The 20,503-nt window shown below is 43.7% G+C and overlaps 1 protein-coding gene and 1 long non-coding RNA gene across 2 annotated transcripts in view; both read right to left on the bottom strand.

Annotated features, from left to right (window-relative positions):
- The window catches only part of PACS1 (phosphofurin acidic cluster sorting protein 1), a 149,822-nt gene that overhangs the window by 106,328 nt on the left and 22,991 nt on the right, over window positions 1-20,503 (bottom strand). The gene's annotated exons all lie outside the window — the stretch shown is intronic.
- Window positions 522-18,169, bottom strand: LOC133241483 (uncharacterized). Its single transcript, XR_009734605.1, has 2 exons — window positions 15,571-18,169; window positions 522-5,306 (listed from the first exon to the last, which is right to left on the bottom strand). It is a non-coding gene; the product is annotated as an uncharacterized LOC133241483 (long non-coding RNA).

Here is a 20,503-nt window from a genome sequence, read left to right as displayed (position 1 = left end):
TGACAGGCTGCCTACATGGTCTGTCTCTCAAAGTCCTAGAAGAAAGGAAGCTCAGAGCCCAGACAGCTCCAAGCTTCAGAGAAATGCAATAACTTCCACCAACTGCAACACCTTCGCTCTGCAGTGTGCTAATGAATTAGAAAAGCCAACCAGAAACCCGAAAAAGAAAGGTGGGGTGGGAAGAGGAGGTTGACAAGGTCAGGTAATAGGACAGAAACCGTGTGCTTGGATGTTTCACAACCGCAGGGCAGTCAGCACCTCACGGGAAGGCAGTCTGGGCTCTTCTTGGGTGGCCAGGCAAACATCAGCCCGCTCCCCGCCCCCAGCTGGCCCCAAAACAGAGTGGAGGAAATACGCTTGAATCAGGAGGGTTCTGAGACACTCAACCCCGTCTGCTTAAAATATAACCTTCTAAATCTCCTTAAACATCAGAATTATCCATGTATGTGCATCTTCCTATGTTCAGAGAAAGGAAACAGGAAGAAATAGGGTTTTTTTGTGGGTTTGTTTTTGGTATGTGGTTTTTTTTTTTTTTTTGAGGGGGTTGTTTTTATTAATGATATTTCAAGTACCAGGAAACCAGCAACAGCTGGTCATCGACGACAGAAAGTTCCATGGTAATGACGTGTATTAAGAGGATTCCAAGTTGAAAAAGAGAGCGAGAGAGACATTTTTCATATAGGCTGGACTCCAGCTCAGTGAGAAAATACTAACCTAGACCAACCATTCTAACCACTGCTGACCTCTTGTATTGTTCTGGCTCTGATCCTTAGAGATAAACTCTTCTTTTGAACTGGCCCAATAAAAACTGTAATACAGTTTTGTAACCACTCATAGTGCTCTTGCTTTATAATCACACTTCAAGAGAAAGCCCTGAAAACAGTGATGAATAAAGCCCACGAGCACAGAAAATTCATTTTCAACCTTTTCTTTCGAAGCAAAGGTCTTCAATGTCATTCCAACTTTACAACATCAGTGAGGTACCAGTAAGCTTTTTTAGAATATGCTGTAGAGATAATTACATAACTGAATAAAAAAAGAAGTGAAAAACCCTAAAAACACAAATTATTTACATTCATCTAATTTCACTGATTGTTAAAGTGAAAACTGGAAATAAACTAAATATTCATTTCCTGGGATTAGTTAAATAAACGGTTTTGTCAATTTCGTGGAATACTACAGAGCCATGAAAAAGAATGAGAAAGACCTCCAAGTACAGCAACAGAAAAATCTCCAGGACACCTTTGTCACAGAAAAAGGACAAGCTAAACAACTCACCGTGATTCTGCTTATGTAAAACATTTAAATGAGTCTGTACAAATACTGTACTTAAATACTCAGGACAGTTTGTCAAGGGACAGGAAGAGAAGCGAGGGAGTTTGGGGAAAATTTTCACGTCATTCACATGCTGTTGTGTATTTTTAAAAAATCTTAGTATGGAAAAAGGGCTAGATGATTCAATGAATCAAAGGGAAGAAAAACAAAGATGAAAACCTATTAATGTCAGAGCAAGAGTGTGATCATTGGACAGTCTTCTGTCTGCCACACCTCAAAACAGTTTTTAGTTCAGCTACTGTATTGACAGAAACAAGATGAATCATGAACATTAAGAACAAGATTTCTGAAGCGGTAAGCCTACACTATGATCAAAGTACACAAGTCATCGTCTCTAAAAGAACTGAGAGTTTAAAACGTACACTTCTTACATCTTCCTGTCAAGTCAGACGAGCTGCATTTTCTTTTCTGGTTGTTTTGTAAAACAGCCATACTTCCACTGCAAGTACTTGTCCCCTGATACTGAAACCTGACTAGCCTTGATGGCAAGTTCCAACAGCATACCTGAAAATAAACAATGGCGCTGCAACTTAAAAGGTGCTTTGCTAGGACTTCCCTGGTGGGCCAGCGGTTAAGACGCTGAGGCTCATCCATGCTGCACCGTGGAGCAGTACTTCAGTCCTTTTTTTTTAAGGTGCTTATCATGCTTTATTGAGACCACGCTACTTGAATATACTCTGCAGGTATCTTTGATATCACATTCTTTATGCAGTATACAGGCTCTTTCTTTTCTTGTATCTGAGTCATTCCATCAGTTGATTCCTGAAGGAAGTGATGTTCCCTTTTTCCCTTTTCTGGCTGTGCCACACAGCATGTGCGAGCTGAGTTCTCCAACCAGGGTCTGAACCTGTACCCTCTGCATTACAAAGTACAGACTCTAAACCGCTGGGCCACCAGGGAAGTCCCTTCATTCCTTTTTAAGGCCAAGTAATACTGCACCGTATGGACCACAAATTGTTTATCCATTCGTTTGTCGATGGACATTCGAGTTGTTCCCAGTTTTGAATCAGTATGACTAAATCTGATGAACACATAGGCACCAGAAGCTTTTGACTCCTTTCATTTTCTACTTCAGCACTGCCATCTACTCTCAGCTCACCACCAGTCCTATTCTTATATTGGCCCTACGTGTAATGGGAAAAGCGATTGCTGATTCTACGAACATACATTAAAGACCTACTGTTTCCAGGGACTGTTCAGGCACCAGGGACACAGTAAGGAGCAAGACAGAATAATCCCTCCTCTGCAAAATTCACAATCTTTTTTGAGGGGAGAGGTTGCAGAAGGAGAAACGTATAAGTGTAAAAAAGAACTTCAGATAGGATATATAATAGAAAAAGTTAAAAGTAACATATTCAGAAAGCGGCTGGAAGCCCGTATGTCTAGTTCAGATCTGGCAGCCAGGGAAGACCTTCCTGAGCTGAGACCTGAATGACACCAAGGAGACGGCCACGTGACTATCTGAGATCAAGGCATCCCAGGCAGAGAGCACTGCAAGCGCAAAATCCCTAAAGACAGACTGACCCTCTCCTTGGCAAGGACTCACAGAAAGGCCAACGTGATAGAAATGCAGTGAACAAGGGTAAGAGGGGAAGCTGGAGAGGCTCGCAGCGGCCAAGCCAAATAACCTTTACAGGCCAAGAAGTCTGGGTTTCACTGGAGGGTATTAGCAGGGAAGAAAAATAATCAGGTGTGCATTTTATTTTTATTTTATTTTTAAACTTTACAATATTGTATTAGTTTTGCCAAATATCGAAATGAATCCGCCACAGGTATACCTGTGTTCCCCATCCTGCACCCTCCTCCCTCCCCCCAGGTGTGCATTTTAAAAACATCACCCTGGCTGCATGGAGAACTGTTAAGAGAAAGAGGAGAAGCAGATCAGTTAGATGGCTACTGCACGAAACAGGTGGTGGGGATGGCTTGGACAACATGGAAAGCAGAGAAAACAGGATGATGGTGATGGTGTCAAGATATCTTAAAAGTAGATAAGTAGCTCTTGCTAATGGATTAGATGTAGCAGGAAGAAAAAAAGAAGAATCTAGGATAATTGCTAGGTGTGTGGCTTGGGCAACCAGGTGGACGACAGGACCATACACTGAGATGGGGAAACCTGCAGGAAGGGGTTTAGACTCGCGTGGAGAATCAGGAGTTCTAGTCTAGTCTAGTCTACAGATCTGCAAGATGCTTTCTTTGCTTTCCCTGTGGTCCAAACATTGCCACCAGAGGGAAGCTGTGATACCAGTTAAACGTCCAAATGCAGATGTCAAATAGGCACTCAGACATACAAGTTTGAAGTTACGGGACGTCAGGGCTGGATATACTCTTAGTGAAGAATGGATTCGTGAAACTGAGAATGGGATTATACAACTGTGCTTCTGAAAGCAGCAGACACCTACCCCAGAGCCCCAGGACCACACCCGGTGAACAGGACTCCAAGAACAATTTTACTGGGGTCTGGGGGCGAGTGGATAGGGAGGGATGAATTTAATATTCGAACACACACATATAAAGTCTAAAGTGCTGGATTTACAGTTTTGCAAGATTAAACATAAGATTTCAAGGGCATTTTGTGTTTGCAGCAGGCAGTTTCTGAACTATATTACAAGACACCCAGTGATACATCTGCATGGATTTCTTGGAGTATTTCAGGAAAAAGGTTGGAGAAGTACCAGAATATACAACAGTTAATCAGCAAAAACATACCACATGGACTAGACCTCTGGGCCTACAGCTACGGGGCTTACAAGACAGAGCAGCACAGCTGCTAAGGATGTGGACTTCAGAGTCAAACAGACCTAGGCTCAGATGCCATCTCTGCTGCTCGTTAGCTGCGGACGCACAGGGTCACTGTAAAGGTTAAATGACAGAATACTGCAATGTGCACTTATGCTCAGCCCCTGGTTAAACACCAACCCCAATATTTCCTCTCTACAGGGTCTCAGTGTATAATGAGCTCTACAAGACATAAATTTATAGGAGCATAATAATAAAAGTTACATATGAAAAATTCTCAATGTGGCTGGTAGGACTGGTCAGGAAAGCACGGAGATTGAGCTGAAGAAGACTGATACAGGAACTTCACACACCGCTGGTGGAAATGCAAAATGGTGCAGCCAATATGGAAAACAGGATGGAGACTGCTAAAAAAATTACAACTAGAGCTACCATATGATCCAGCAATTCTATTTCTGTGTATTTACCCAAAGAATATGAAAACACTAATTTGAAAAGAAACCTGTACTCCCGTGTCCACTGCAGGACTATTTATTACAGCCAACGTATGGGCACAACCTAAGTGCCCGTCAACAGATGAATGGATAAGGAAGATGTGGCGAGTGTAACACACACACACACACATATGGCTCCATACACACAATGCAGCATTATTCAGCCATAAGAAAAATGAAATCTTGCCATTTGCAACACCAGACATGAACCTGGAGGGAATTATGCTAACTGAAATAAGTCAGATAGAAAGACAAAAACTATATGATTTTACTCACATATAAACAGCAATATAAAATACAAAAAACAGTATAAAAATATAAACATTTTTATAAAGTATAAAAAACATACAGAATAAATGAGCAAACCAAATCAAACAAAAACAGATATGTAGATACAGAGAACAAAGCAGTGGTTACGAGGGGCAGGCAGGGGGGCGGGTGGAGGGAAGGGTGAAATCGGTAAAGCTGGTCAGCTGTATGGTGTCAAACGGAAACCACATTTTTGGCAGTGAGCACGCTATAGTGTGCACAGAAGTAGAAATACACATGTTGTACACGATGTAACTTACATAAAGTTATAAACCAACATTACCTCAATTAAAAAAGAGTTTTTTGGACTTCCTTGGTGGTCCAGTGGGTAAAACTCTGTGGTCCCAGTGCAGGGGGCCGGGGTTCGATCCCTGGTCAGAGAACTAGATCCTGCATGCCACAGCTAATGAGTTCACGTGCTGCACCCGAGGCCTGGCACGGCCAAACAAATAGTAAAATATATATATATTTTAAAAATACAGAAAGACCAGAAGGCTTTTAGCTTTGTTTTTAAACCTAAGGGGGAATAAAGAAAGGAAAGAAGGTAAAACCAGTGTGGAGGGTTCAAGAACCACCACTGAGAACTGACTGAGAATTCTTGCCTGTCAGCACTTTTTTAAAAAAACTTCTTTTGAGATAACTTATATGCTATGTAATTCACCCACTTCGGTGTACAACTCAATTGTTGTTAGTGCATTCACAGAGCTGTACAACAATCACCACAATCCATTCTAGAACATTCTCATCATCCTCAAAAACACTATACTCATTATCATCAGCAGTCACTCCCCACTTTCTTTCAACTTCACAAGCTCTGGGCAACCACTGATCTTCCTTCTGTTTCTATGGACTTTCCTATTCCAGACATTTTATACAAATAGACTCATACAGCGTGTGAGTCTTCTTTCCCTTAGCATAATATCTTCAAAGTTCACCTATGCAACAGTATGGGTCAGTACTTCATACTCCTTTATTGCTGAATAATAGTCTACACCACATTTTACTCATCTACCCATCAGCAGGTAGGATGGACAGGTAGGTTATTTCTACTTTTTAGCTATCATGAGTAACACTGCTATGAATCTTCATGTATAAGTTTTTGTAAGAACATGTGTTTTCATTTCGTTTAGGCATATATTTAGGAGTAAACACTTGGGGAAGAAAATGGCAACCCACTCCAGTATTCTTGCCTGGGAAGTCAAATGGACAGAGGAGCCTGGCAGGCTATACAGTCCATGGGGTCGCAAAGAGTCGGACATGACTGAGTGACTCAGCACCAATACCAACTAAGAGTAGCACTGCTGGGTCCTATGGTTAAACTGTGTTTAATCTTTTGAGGAACTGCCAGACTTTTAGAGTCAATACAGCTAGCTCCAAGTATTCAAATAACAGTAACTTATACCAGATTAACACCTTGGGGCACCTGAAGTTACTGCCACTTCTCGTACTTTCAAATTGTTTCATGATTTTTAAGTTGGTAGTAAAGAATCATTAACTTTGCCAACAAAGGCCTGTCTAGTCAAAGCTAGTTTTCCAGTAGTCATGTATGGATGTGAGAGTTGGACTATAAAGAAAGCTGAGAGCCAAAGAACTGATGCTTTTGAACTGTGGTGTTGGAGAAGACTCTTGAGAGTCCCTTGAACAGCAAGGAGATCCAACCAATCCATCCTAAAGGAAATCAGTTCTGAATATTCACTGGAAGGACTGATATCGAAACTCCAATACTTTGGCCACCTGATGCGAAGAACTGACTCACTGGAAAAGACCCTGATGCTGGAAAGGATTGAAGGCAGGAGCGGAAGGGGATGACAGAGGATGAGATGGTTGGATGGCATCACCAACTCGATGGACATGAGTTTGAGCAAGTTTTGGGAGTTGGTGATGGACAGGGAGGCCTGGCGTGCTGCAGTCTGTGGGACTGCAAAAAGTCGGATACAACTAAGCGACTAAGCAACAGATTCATAAAGAATCTGTAGAAAAAAATAAAACATGTAGGAGATAGCAGATTAGATAGCAAGCTGGAAAAAGAGAACACTAAACCTTTATTTGCTCCTTGAAAACACTGAAAAGCTTCATGGGACAAACTAGATGCGAAAGCCAAAATTACAGTTATTTCTGAGAAATGAGAAAGAGGTGCTTAACGTCAACCAAGTGCATCTATGTATGAGGATGAGAATGTACGAACGGGAAAGCTATTGACTGAGAGACATTTTTTGCCAACTCTTGCATCCTCTTGAAGTCATGTTGGAAAAGACTCTCTTCTGCGTCTTCCGTCCTCTCACCGTCCAACATTAAATAAAACGTTCTGTTGCTCAGCCGTGTCAGCCAAGTAACTTTGGTTCATGTTCCAAAACAGGCTCACCGCCAAACAGTCAGAAAGTGTGTGTTTTTGATAAACATCACAGTTGCCTGAGGCAAGATCATCTTACAAGACTGTCCTAGAGCTCCGTGATCCAATGTGGTTGCTGAGCATTTAAAATGTAGCTAGTTCAACTAAGAAATGATATTTAAACTTTCTATTTAACTTAGATGAATTTTAAATTTAATAACTGAAGCAGTGGAAGTTCTTTTTTATTGATCATATTTACTTTAGATATAATGGGTTAAATAAGACACATTATTACAGTTAATTTCATCTGTTTCTTTTTCCTTTTCTCATGTGGCTATTGTAAAATTTTAAAGTATGCATGTCTCTGGGAATATACTAAAAACCAGTACACTTTAAATAAAGTGAATTTTACAGTATGTAAATCACATCTCGATAAAGTTTTTTTTTAATACATGTGCAGCTCACACTGAATTTCTATTTGACAGTTTCTCCATTGATGAAGGTACCATGAGTCAGTTAAATAATGAGAAAGAACAGAGAGAAAATCACACGTACTTCCCTGTTTGTATAATACCCTTTGTGATAGACCTATTTACAAAACAAGGCCAGTAAAATCTGAAAGCTAGTAACAGAGAAAAGAGAATCATCTGCTGAAGAAATTAACTTCACTAATTACAAGCAACAGCTGTCAGAGTATCAGAAAATATTCCATGAGACCATGGAAAAGGAAAATGGGTTGCAGAGACAAAAAAAAGTATGTGAAGGCCACAGCTACTGTCACAAGGACCAAGAAAGTTCCACAGTAACAATTACCTAGCCAATGTTCAACAAGTATCAGGTGGAGGGACAGAGGACAGGGACAAATGGACAAGGAAAACTGGACTAGAAAGATAAAAAGAAAGGATAGTAGGGAAAGAAAAAAGAGAAAGAGATTTAAAACCTTTTTAAAAAGCCTCTACTACACAATGATAAAAGCTGTTGAAGATAAGTTCAGCTTAACGCATCAGCAGGTCACCTGTCTGGGACCAGAACATCATACACAAAGACGTGGGGACAGAACCGACGGGAAAGAGAAGGACCACAGAGAGTATCTATCAGCCTCCGAGTATCTTACGGAGCGTGCAATGCGCTAAAGGCAGGCCACGAAAATCAGGAGGTGTTTGGTAGGAGCTTCAGTGGTTTATCACAGGGTCAGGAAGCAGTAAGTGATAAGAACTTTCTTATTATTTCAAGACCATGAAGCATTAATGAGACTGAGGCCGAATGAGGCTGCTCCCTCGATGGCCATGCTCTTAGAGAAACTGGTGACTCTCTCAAAAAGGCGCTAAGCAGAGGCAGGAAGGCCAGCTCAGCTTAAAATGCATGGCAGGCGAAACAAACTTCATTTAATGGCATGTGTATCCCCTTGAGAAGGAAAACGAAATATTGGCTTACAGTGTGTGGAATTCTCTGGAGTCATAACTTGTCAAATCACTTGTGCTATTTATATAGTAAGAACCTCACAAAATGCTGTGTCAGTAATTGCCATCTTATAAACAGGGCATTAATGCTGGCTGACAATCTCCTTCGGCCTTTATTCGTGGCAAACAGGAGGCTCTGATGGGAACAGCTCTCACTGAGCACCAGGAACTGCCCCTGTAGAAAGCTACGAGATGAGAACAGAAAGCTAAATGTTCAACTCAACTTGTTCAGGAAAAGTAATAAGGAAAAAAAACACAACCCAGTAACTTTCAACAGAGAATGAGGAGAAAAGTCATTGATTATTAAAATAACAGGGGATGTTGGGGAGGTAAAGGTTGAGGAGAGAGGCTGGAGGACTAAAGCCAGGGAAAGACGAGGAAGAGGACTGAGGCTGGAGTTGGCAGGAGCCGCCCTCCTGTTTACTGTATGTGTGAACTGTTACCGTATTATTACGTTGTACGCTATGGTGCTGTAACCATGGATATATTTACTGACAGGTCTGCAAGAATATTATAGACAGCTTCTCAAGGATGCGTTCCCTGACACCTATATGCACCCTCATAGTACGCGTCACCCTGCTCTGTCTCCTCTGCTGAGCTGTGGGCTTCAGGATGGCAAGGAAAGGGTATGTCCTGCACAGAGCATGCAATTTGGGACACAGTTAGTTTAGTTCAATAAATGTCAGCTAAAATACTAGAGAAGGCCATACCACCTGTGTGCTGTCTCACCTGAATGAAGCATGTTATTCGCTCCAGTCAGAGCAATGCCACTTACGGACTGAACGGTCTCCTCCCCTATCCACACCCCCAATTCTCATCTTGAAGCCCTGACCTCCAAGGTGACTGCGTTTGGAGATAGGGCCTTTACGGAAGAAATCTGGGTTAAATGAGGTCATTAGGTGGGGCCCTAAGCCAACAGGACTGGCGTCCTTATAAGAAGAGTAAGAGATACCAGGGGCTTCCTAGGTGGCTCAGTGGTAAAGAATCTACTTGCCAATGGAGGAGACACAGGAGACATGGGTTCCACCCCTAGGTTGGGAAGATCCCCTGGAGGAGGAAATGGCAACCCACTCCAGGATTCTTACCAGGAGAATCCCACAGACAGAGGAGCCTGGCGGGCTATGGTCCAGGGAGTCACCAAGAGTTGGATGCAACCAAGTGACTGAAGAACAACAACAGGAGATACCGAAGCTCTCTCTCCCTCTCTAAGTGTACGCAGAGGACAGGCCCACGGAGTACATGGTGAGGAGGTGGCTATCTACAAGCCAGGATGGGAGGCCCCAGCGGACGGCACCTCGATCTTGGATTCCCAGAATGGCAAGGAAACAAACGTCTGTTGTTTAAGTGACTCAGTCTGTGCCATTTCTCAAGGTGGCCAAAAAACCGAGAGTTCCGCTGGTCTCAACGACAGCTGTGAAGACGCCCCAGCAGGGAGTGCTTTAGCAGTGGATGATAAGATGAAGCCACGTGCTGGAGATCCAGACAAGGTCAGCACGAGTCCGCTGAGGCCAAGAGTAGACTTCTCAGAAGAAGGGAGACTAGCACAGGGTGCGTAAGATACCAGAGCCAGTTAACTATGGCAGATTTCAGAGTCATCACTGTAAGCTAGACTTCTTACATCTTTGCATCTTCTGTACTCATTTCTCCATTGTTCTTAGCACTCAAAACGTTTCCTTGAACTCCCTGCCAATCTCAGTTACGCCACAGCAGAACCAAGAGATGTTTTCGTCTTTTTCATTAAAGGGGAAACAGAGCATCCATGGGGTCAAAATGGTAGAGTAATAACAATTACGTAAGTAAAATTCCAAGTGGAAAGTGAAACTCAGGGTCCCAGAAACTGCAAACATTCAACAAATATTTCTCTCTCTCTCTTTAGTTGCTAAGTTGTGTCCAACTCCTGCGACCCCATGGACTGTAGCCTGCCAGGCTCCTCTGTCCATGGGATTCTCCAGATAAGAATACTGGAGTGGGTTGCCATTTCCTTCTACCAAGCACTTACTGTGCAGCGGACCCTACTCTAACCACTAGGGGTGCAAGAGTGAACCAAACCAACAAAACTCCTTACCCTCATGGAGCTTCCATTCCAGCTGGGAAAGGAGCTGTACAGTCGCTCAGTCACGTCCAACTATTTTCAACCCATGGACTGTAGCATGCCTTCCTATCCTTCATTATCTCCCAGAGTTTGCTCAAACTCATGTCCTTTGAATCAATGATGCCATCCAACCATCTCATCCTCTGTCGCCCCATTCTCCTCTTGCCCTCAATCTTTCCCAGCATTAGGGTCTTTACCAATGAGTTGGCTCTTCGCATCACTTAGCCAAAGTATTGTAACTTCAGCTTCAGCATCAGTCCTTTCAATGGATAGTCAGGGCTTATTTCCTGTAGGATTGACCGGTTTGATCTCCTTGCTGTCCAAGGGACTCTCAAGAGTCTTCTCCAGCACAATTTGAAAGTATCAATTCTTCAGTGCTTAGTCTTCTTTATGATCCAACTCTCACATCTGTACATGACTACTGGAAAAACCATCACTTGGACTATACAGACCTTTGTCAGCAAAGTGATGTCTTTGCTTTTTAACACACTGTCTGGATTTGTCATAGCTTTTCTTCCAAGAAGCAAGTGTCTTTTAATTTCATGGCTGCAGTCACTGTCCACAGTGATCTTGGAGTCCAGGAAAATAAAGTCTCACTGTTTCCATTGTTTCCTCATCTATTTGTCATGAAGTAATGGGACTGGTCCCATCACTTCATGACAAATAGATGGGGAAACAGTGGCAGACTTTATTTTTTGGGCTGCAAAATCACTGCAGATGGTGACTGCAGCCATGAAATTAAAAGACACTTACTCCTTGGAAGGAAAGTTATGACCAACCTAGATAGCAGATTCAAAAGCAGAGACATTACTTTGCCAACAAAGGTCCGTCTAGTCAAGGCTATGGTTTTTCCAGTGGTCATGTATGGATGTGAGAGTTGGACTGTGAAGAAAGCTGAGCGCCAAAGAATTGATGCTTTTGAACTGTGGTGTTGGAGAAGACTCTTGAGAGTCCCTTGGACTGCAAGGAGATCCAACCAGTCCATTCTGAAGGAGATCAGCCCTGGGATTTCTTTGGAAGGAATGATGCTAAAGCTGAAACTCCAGTACTTTGGCCACCTCATGCAAAGGGTTGATTCATTGGAAAAGACTCTGATGCTGGGAGGGATTGGGGGCAGGAGGAGAAGGGGACGACAGAGGATGAGATGGCTGGATGGTATCACCGACTGGATGGACGTGAGTTTGAGTGAACTCTGGGAGTTGGTGATGGACAGGGAGGCCTGGCGTGCTGCGATTCATGGGGTCGCAAAGAGTCGGACACGACTGAGCGACTGAACTGAACTGAACTGAATGGGACTGGATGCCATGATCTTAGTTTTTTGAATGTTGACTTTTAAGCCAGCTTTTCACTCTCCTCTTTCACCTTCATCAAGAGGCTCTTTAGTTCTTTTTCACTTTCTACCATTAGTGTGGTGTCATCTGCATATCTGGGGTTATTGATATTTCTCCCAGCAATCTTGATTCCAGCTTGTGCTTCAGCCAGCCTGGCATTTCACATGATATACTCTGCATGTAAGTTAAACAAGCAGGGTAACAATATACAGCTTTGATGTACTCTTTTCCCAATTTGGAATCAGTTCACTGTGCCATGTCTGATTCTAACTGTTGGTTCTTGACCTGCATACAGGTTTCTCAGGAGGCAGGTGAGGTGGTCTGGTATTCCCATCTCTTTAAGAATCTTCCACAGTGTGTTGCGATCCACACAAGCAAAGGCTTTAGCGTCAACAATGAAGCAGATGTTTTTCTGGAATTCCCTTGCGTTTTCTATGATCCAACAATGTTGGCAATTTGATCTCTGGTTCCTCTGCCTTTTCTAAATCCAGTCTGTACATCTGGAAGTTCTCAATTCCAATGAGACGGGAGGCGACAGTAAACAACGAACATAATACATGAGGAAATTATACAGTGTGCTGTTGCTGCTAAGTCGCTTCAGTCGTGTCCGACTCTGTGCGACCTCACAGACGGCAGCCCACCAGGCTCCGCTGTCCCTGGGATTCTCCAGGCAAGAACACTGGAGTGGGTTGCCATTTCCTTCTCCAATATAGTGCATTAGAGGCTGACAGCTGCTATGGACAAAAAGAAGCAGGAACCGTGTGCGGGAAGGAGGGCTCAGGGGAGACTTCGCCGGGAAGGTGACACTTGAGCAAACAAAGAATGAGAATGAGCCCTGCATCCACTTGGGGAGGCAGTGCAGAGAGGCAGGTCACGTCTGATATTTTCAAGGAAGTGCAAGAAGCCCAGGTGAGAACGGAGTGACCTATGAAAAATCGGCAGGTGGTCCAAGTTGGGGGTGGGGTGGGGAAGGCGCCTGGGGCAGGCAGTCTTATCACATAGGCTCTTGCAGACCACTAGAAAGACTGAGTTTTACCTTGAATGAACTGAGAAAAGATCCTTCATCATCTTACCATTTGCTAAACCTGAGAGCTGATATTTCAATTATCTCTCTTTGGTGGGAGTTTAGTAGCCAAGTCATGTCTGAATCTTTGCGACCCCATAACCCACCAGGCTCCTCTATCCATGGGATTTCCCAGGCAAGAATACTGGAGTGGGTTGCCATTTCCTTCCCTGGATCTTCCCAACCCAGGGATCAAACCCAGGTCTCCTGCTTGGCAGATTCTTTACCAGTGAGCCACCTGGGAAGCTACATTACTCTCTTTAAGGGAGTAACATTCGCTTAAAGAGTAGACTTCTGAAATTGTGAGATCTTTCTGTATTGCAACGCAGAATTCTAGCCCCTGACAAGACACTCAGACGAAGTCTAGAGGCCACGGCTGAAGTATCGACCCTATATAACCTAGAAACATAATTATGTAGAACAAACACCTATTTAAATAAAAGGGCTATAAATGTACCACATCCTTGGAAGATGTATAGAGAACAACAATTTTGCACATGGAGAAACTGAAGAACAAAGAAAAGATTTACCCACGGATTTCATTTTTAATTAAAAAAAATTTTGGAGGGGTGGCCACATCCCACAGCAAATGGAACCTTAGTTCCTTGACCAGGAATTGAACTGGTGCCCCCTGCATTGCAAGGCAGATTCTCAACCACTAGACCATCAGGGAAGCCCCTATTCATGTTTTTAAAGGAAGCCTGAAAGTGAAATGAGAAGAAAACCACGTGACTGCTCCAAATGACTATATCCCCAAGAAAATGTGGAAAAAGAAAAACCTGGCAGAACACGCATCTCAGAATAAGAGGAAGGGGGAGCCCAGCTCTCAGAAAACACAAACGTAAGATACTCTCACCCAGACCACTCCTTCCTACCATGTCCGTTCATGTTCCCTTTCAAATAAAAGGGCTTCTGTCTAAATGTAAGCTTATATATACACCCAAATCAGGCTCCAACCAAGAAAGCGCACAGGCATATCCTACTGGGAGGTATGCGGCAGCAGTTTACCCAGGGGATAAAGTGAAACATGCACCCATAATGCCCACCCACCTTCCCAATACTAACTCTAATTTCTGATTACTGCATTATTTGTGACCCAAACTAATGGTTACATTTCTGGACATGCTGCAGAGGTATGTGTATGGGGTGGGCGTGGAAGGCATAGAAGAATTATGCATTTTTAAAATCATTATTGAAAATATGAGAAAACAACAGCATTAAAGAAAAATCCAGAGAGAAAAACTATCCAAAAAATCCACTGTCTTAAAACAATCATTTCATTTTGCGTTATTTTCCAGTCTTTGTCCATATTCATATATATTTCAGAGAGGCAGTGTGCATAAGATTTTGTCCCACTATAAACATGTTCCCACATTTCTACACTCTCCATAATTACTAGTTTTAGTTGCTGCTTAAGACTCGATTGTATTGATGAAACACTGTCCTAAACTTTGGTGGCAGGAAATTATAACGCATTTACATAATAGCACCGGCACCTAAGAATACATCCTTCTTGTCCCCCAAGAAGCTCCAAATGTATCTAAGGCAGAAGTGGAGCAAAAACACTAATGCATTCACCTATTTATTCAACAATTATTTACTGAGTGCTTGCTAAGCATCTGGCGTTAATCCAGACCCTGGGGATGGAGCAGCTAACAAAATAGGCAAAATTCCCTGACTGGTAGGAAAGACAATAAACAAGATCAAATCAAACAGACAGAGAAATTCTTAGAGATATGGACTTTCTCAGGCTATCAAGTGAATGAGGAAGTCAAAACTAAACAAATTCCCACCCTTCTCACTCCTAAGCCTCACAAAGCCACAGCTGCTCCTCACCAGAACATTCAACATAGCCTTCTGACAGCACTAAACCCAGGACCCAGTTTCTTCTAGAACAGGGGTCAGCAAACTTTTTCTATAAAGGGTAAACAGTAAGTATCTGAGGCTTTGCAGGTCACAGGGTGTCTGTTGCAACCACTCAACTTTGCCTCTGTGGGGCGAGAGCAGCTGTGGACCATATGCCCAGGAATGGATGTGGCTGTGTGCCCAGAACTTCATTTACAAAACCCTGGCTGGGAGTAGGACGTGGTCTGCCCACCCTGTTCTGTATGGCTCGAAATGACCACTCAGTACTGTTACCCAGAAAGAGAGGGAAGATACACCTGCCGGCTGCAACAGTACAATTCCATTGACTTTTCCTCCACAGTGACTCACCTCTGCCATTTTATCTCCGCGTCCATCGCTGCAGCCCTAAACCAGACTCGTACCACCTGTCACTTACGCATACTTCCCTGCTTCTGCAAGAACCGTTCCCCGCAACCTGAATTCCCTTTCTCCCAGTAACAAAATTCTTCCCACTAGAAAAATCTCTCTATAAAATACAGTTCAACTGACCATAAGGAGTCAATATTAGGGACTTACTGTCAATTATTTTACGAGGGATAAAGGCACTGTAGTTATATGCTTCTAAAATGTGCCCCCACTTCTTAGAGATATGTTGAATTGTTCCAGCAGAAATCCTATGTCATCTGGGATGTGCTTCAATAATCTGGAGGTGCAAGTTGGGTAGGAGGTGGGGATACAGATGAAACAACCTTGAGCTGATAATGAAGCTGGGAGGTGAGGTCACAGGGATTCATCACGCTTTCTCTACTTTGGTATATTTCTGAAATTTCCCACATCAAGAAGCTGAAAGCAAAAATTCCAGTTCAAATGCCAGGTTCTACAGAGGAATTAATGCCCTCTTCTCCTGTATCACCACAGCATGTACCTCTGTGTGTCGCTCATTCCAACCTGCTTTGCACAACTGTCAGCTGTTTCCACCAAGACAATGAGCTCTTTATGGCCAGGCCTGGATCATACTCATGTTGGTAGTTTTCTGAGCACACTTGACAAAGAGTTGACATCTGGTGTTGTCTACAGATGTTATCTTGGGGGGAGGGGGCGGGGGGGGGAAGACCAAAGAGAAAGAACAATAACTAGAGCACCCTTCACTCTCTCCACACCCCCCCCCATCAAAATTAAATCCGAACGACATTTATCACTTCAACTTTACCACTGACATGGAACTTGTGGGCTAGCCTAGCTTTGAGCTTCAGGAACCCAATCTGAAAGTAGAAAAGAAGAACAATTACCCTTCAACTTTTCAGGAGCCAGTGGGGCGTATGGAGAACAAGATTTTTGTTCCCTAAAAGGAGATGGCATTTTAATTCTCCACTGCTGACTTCAAGGCCACCAGTATTTTAAACATCATCACCATCTTCATCCCAAAGGAACTGGCGTGGTAATCAGCTCTAGAGCCTTGGCAGATTCATTTGTCTGCTCTATTCATTTTGCATCCATTACTTAGCTGTATTACAAATCCGTTCTCTAACATAAAAGGAAAGAGGGGGAAAAAAAAAAAACCTTTCTTCAGCCATTCAATGATGTTAATTACCTCATGCAGCCTGGGCTGGTTTGATCTGAGAGAAGAGATTAAGGAAGTTCCCATCAGGCATCTCTGGTTTCAAATTTTCCACATCTTACGTGTCTCCAAAAGACTAGCAAACTCACACAGCTCTATTTAGCAGAAGGTTCTCTCAGTCCACAACACATAAAATGAAAATAAAAACCCTGCTTCAAGAAAAACGGACAGAACGCAATGCACCAGCTGTAAACACACAGGACCCTGGTGTCATGAAGTCTCCCTCGAACAGCACATATTGGTCAAGCCATAGCTCTATCTCAAGTGATCACCCATTTCACAGCTCTGTCTGTCAGCCCCAATCCTCTCCTTGGACCAGAGTGCGTGTCCTGTGCCTTCAGATGTCTGGTTGGCAATTTTAATGTACACAGAAACACTCATTTCTCAGACAAAATCCATCAACATGCCTCCCCACAGCATTTTTCCAACCTCCTGTCCCCTTCTGTGGCTCGTTCGGTCTGAGACCCTGGGAATACTGATCGAATACTCGTCTCTCTCTTCCTGACTACCTTTTCCTTAAAGCCTGTCCCTCTCCATTCCTGTTTGTTGAGCTTAGTCTCCTATCCTTTCATGGTCAAATAACCAAATCAGAAAACAGAATATGTGCAGCCCTTAAGAAGAACAAAATATAATCTCTTGACTTAACAGGAATTTCTACAAGGTGCTCAATGAGTAAGGATGCAAAAGACAGTTCTAATATGACCCCATTTGTTAAAAGCTCTCCCCAGTCACTCTATGCATGTGTGTGTGTACATGAGTACGGAGGAAAAACACATTGTTGTTGTTGTTTAGTTGCTAAGTCGTGTCTGACTCTTTGGCAACCCCATGGACTGTAGCTGGCCAGGCTCCTCTGTCCATGGGATTCTCCAGGCAAGAATACTGGAGTGGGTTACCATTTCCTTCTCCAGGGGACCTTCCTGATCCAGGGATTGACCCCGTGTCTCCTGTACTGGCAGGTGGATTCTTTACCACTGAGCCACCTAGGACGTTCCATGGAGAAAACTATGGAAGGATGTAAATACGAGTTAGCTGGTAGGGAGTAATGAAAAATGAGAAGGTGAAGAGCAAGGAGAAAACAAAGGAAGCAAAACACAGAAACAACAGACTTCACGAAACACTACATATATGCTGCTGCTGCTGCTAAGTCGCTTCAGTCGTGTCCGACTCTGTGTGACCCCATAGACGGCAGCCCACCAGGCTCCCCCGTCCCTGGGATTCTCCAGGCAAGAACACTGGAGTGGGTTGCCATTTCCTTCTCCAATGCAGGAAAGTGAAAAGTGAAAGAGAAGTCGCTCAGTCGTGTCTGACCCTCAGCGACCCCATGGACTGCAGCCCACCAAGCTCCTCTGTCCATGGGATTTTCCAGGCAGGAGTACTGGAGTGGGGTGCCATTGCCTTCTCGGAAACAATACACATATATATGTGTGTGTGACACACACACACACATGTACATGATACGTATCCTATACGATTTCTTTTGTGAATCTAAGTAAAAGCATATACAGGGCTTCCCAGGTGGCACTAGCGGTAAAGGACCTGCCTGCCAGAGGAGGCGATGGCACCCACTCCAGTGCTCGTGCCTGGAGAATCCCAGGGACAGAGGAGCCTGGTGGGCTACAGTCCATGGGGTCTCGAAGAGTCGGACACGACTGAGCGACTTCACTTTCACTTTTCACTTTCCTGCATTGGAGAAGGAAATGGCCCCCACTCCAGTACTCTTGCCTGGAGAATCCCAGGGACGGGGGAGCCGGGTGGGCTGCTGTCTCTGGGGTCGAGAAGAGTCGGACACGACTGAAGTGACTTAGCAGCCGACCCAGGAGACTTAAGAGACACAAATTCCATCCCTGGGTTGGGAAGATCCCTTGGAGGAGGGCATGACGATCCACTCCAGTGTTCTTGCCTGGAGAATCCCATGGACGGAGGAGCCTGGAGGGCTACAGTCCATAGGGTCCCAGAGAGTCAGACACGACTGAAGTGATTTAGCACACCCGAAAAAGCATATATAGATATATTTTTTAACTTTTAAACAAAATGAATGAAAAGTACTAAAAAAAACTCAACTGTACGAATGAAAGAATCTCTCATTCAGAAAAGATTTTAATATCAATACTTAACTGGTTTTAAAACACGTCTAAAAATTCTTTGATAGTCCTCTCATGAAAAGGCAGAAAACAAAGATCCCCTTGAATATGAGCTGGGTTTAGTGATTCGCTTGTAATGTCCCAGGTCATGTGAGCAAAGGCAATACGGCTTCCACCTGGCTCTCTCTGTCTCTGGTAATGCCAGCCCTGGGAACCCAGACACCTCGATGTGAGGAAGCCAAACAGGCACACGGGAAGGCCACCTCTACGCGTCCCAGCAGCAGCCCAGGCTGTCGGACAGTGAGGGAAAGAGCCTGCGCCAGATGCAGCCCCAGCCTCCAAGCTGCCCAATTAACCTCGAGTGGAGCGGAGTATCTTTGCTGAGCTCAGCTTAAACTGCAGATCTGTGTGCCAAAGAACACTGTTCAAATTTTAAGCAGCTAACTTTCAGAGTGGCTTCTTTTTTTTTTTTTTTTTCACACAAGAGTAAATAACTGGGACAAATACTATTTAAGATTTTATGGAGTAAACTGGGTTGCTTCTCCCTTTCCACCTCTGCTGTCTTAAGTGTCAAGGTTAAGAAGTCTACTGCCAGGCTCCCTGTTCCCCAACTTCTCCCTGCGAGTGCTCGAGGACCCAGGGTGTGCTGGGGCAGGGTGCAGACGCGGCAGAGCGGGGAGAAGGCCAGGGGAGTTGGGAGATCACTTACAATCAGCAAATAAGTAAATATATTGAGGATAATGAAAGCCAGACTTCTCACTCTTGGAAAAGGCACTAGCAAACATGGAAAGGGGCAGGGCTGGAGAGCAGCCTGAGGTATTATATGGGAATTGAAGATGTTAGTTTCAACTCAGGGTATTTTATAGTTTAAAAAAAAAATAAAAATCCAGGTTTTCTACAGAAATAGAGAAACTCTGTGTGTGTGTGTGTGTGTGTGTGTGTGTGTGTGCGTGCGCGTGCGCGGTATGTGCTGTAGATACACACATTTCTAGGCTCCATCTTCTGAGCAGATCTAGAAGCAATGACATCCTGTAACAGTGAGCACCACAAACTCCTGATCTTGGTTTCTAAATGCCAACCTCCACTAACAGAACCAGGACTCCTTAGAGAAATGGCTGATTCCTGGGCCAGGACAGGGGAAACACAAGATAAGCATGGAACATCTTGTTCTAGAAAAATTAGAAGTGTTCAAAGAATACAAAGGACATACAAAAGGGCAACAGCCTGAAACAGCTCTTACTGACCAAATCTGGGGTAGTCTGAGCATCAAAATAAATCATAATACTAGTAAATTACAACACAATGAATAAATCACAAATCCATTAGTCTATACTGAAAGGAAGAAAGAGAGCAAGGGAGGGAGGAAGGAAGGAGACGAGAAAGGTTTACCCTTACAACAGAACAGTTTATAAATGTAGAAGGAATAATGGAAACAAAAAAACACCATTTGGCAAACACACAGTTGTTGCTGATTCAGGCAAGACACTAAGGCTGGTAAGTTTGAAGTCTGATGAAAAACAGGATATTGACCTGATCTTAAACTGTCTCCACACAAAATACTCATCAGTTACAAAAAGAAAAACAATGCCTTTACAAGCAGAAAAAGCAGAGATGCCACGCAGACACCAACATGACCAGATGATCAAGGTTAACATCACCAGTAACGGGACTAGTTAACACCATGTGCTCTATGATGGGACGGACTGAGAACATCGAAGCATCACGACCTGAGACCGGGCACGAGGCAACAGTAATAGAGTCAGCTTGCAGATCATCCTCCTGAACATACAGCTGCTGAGGACATGAACGA

The sequence above is a fragment of the Bos javanicus genome, chromosome 29 (genome assembly GCF_032452875.1).
Source record: "Bos javanicus breed banteng chromosome 29, ARS-OSU_banteng_1.0, whole genome shotgun sequence".
Lineage (NCBI taxonomy): Eukaryota > Metazoa > Chordata > Mammalia > Artiodactyla > Bovidae > Bos > Bos javanicus.
This window is presented reverse-complemented; position numbering and strand designations above follow the sequence as displayed.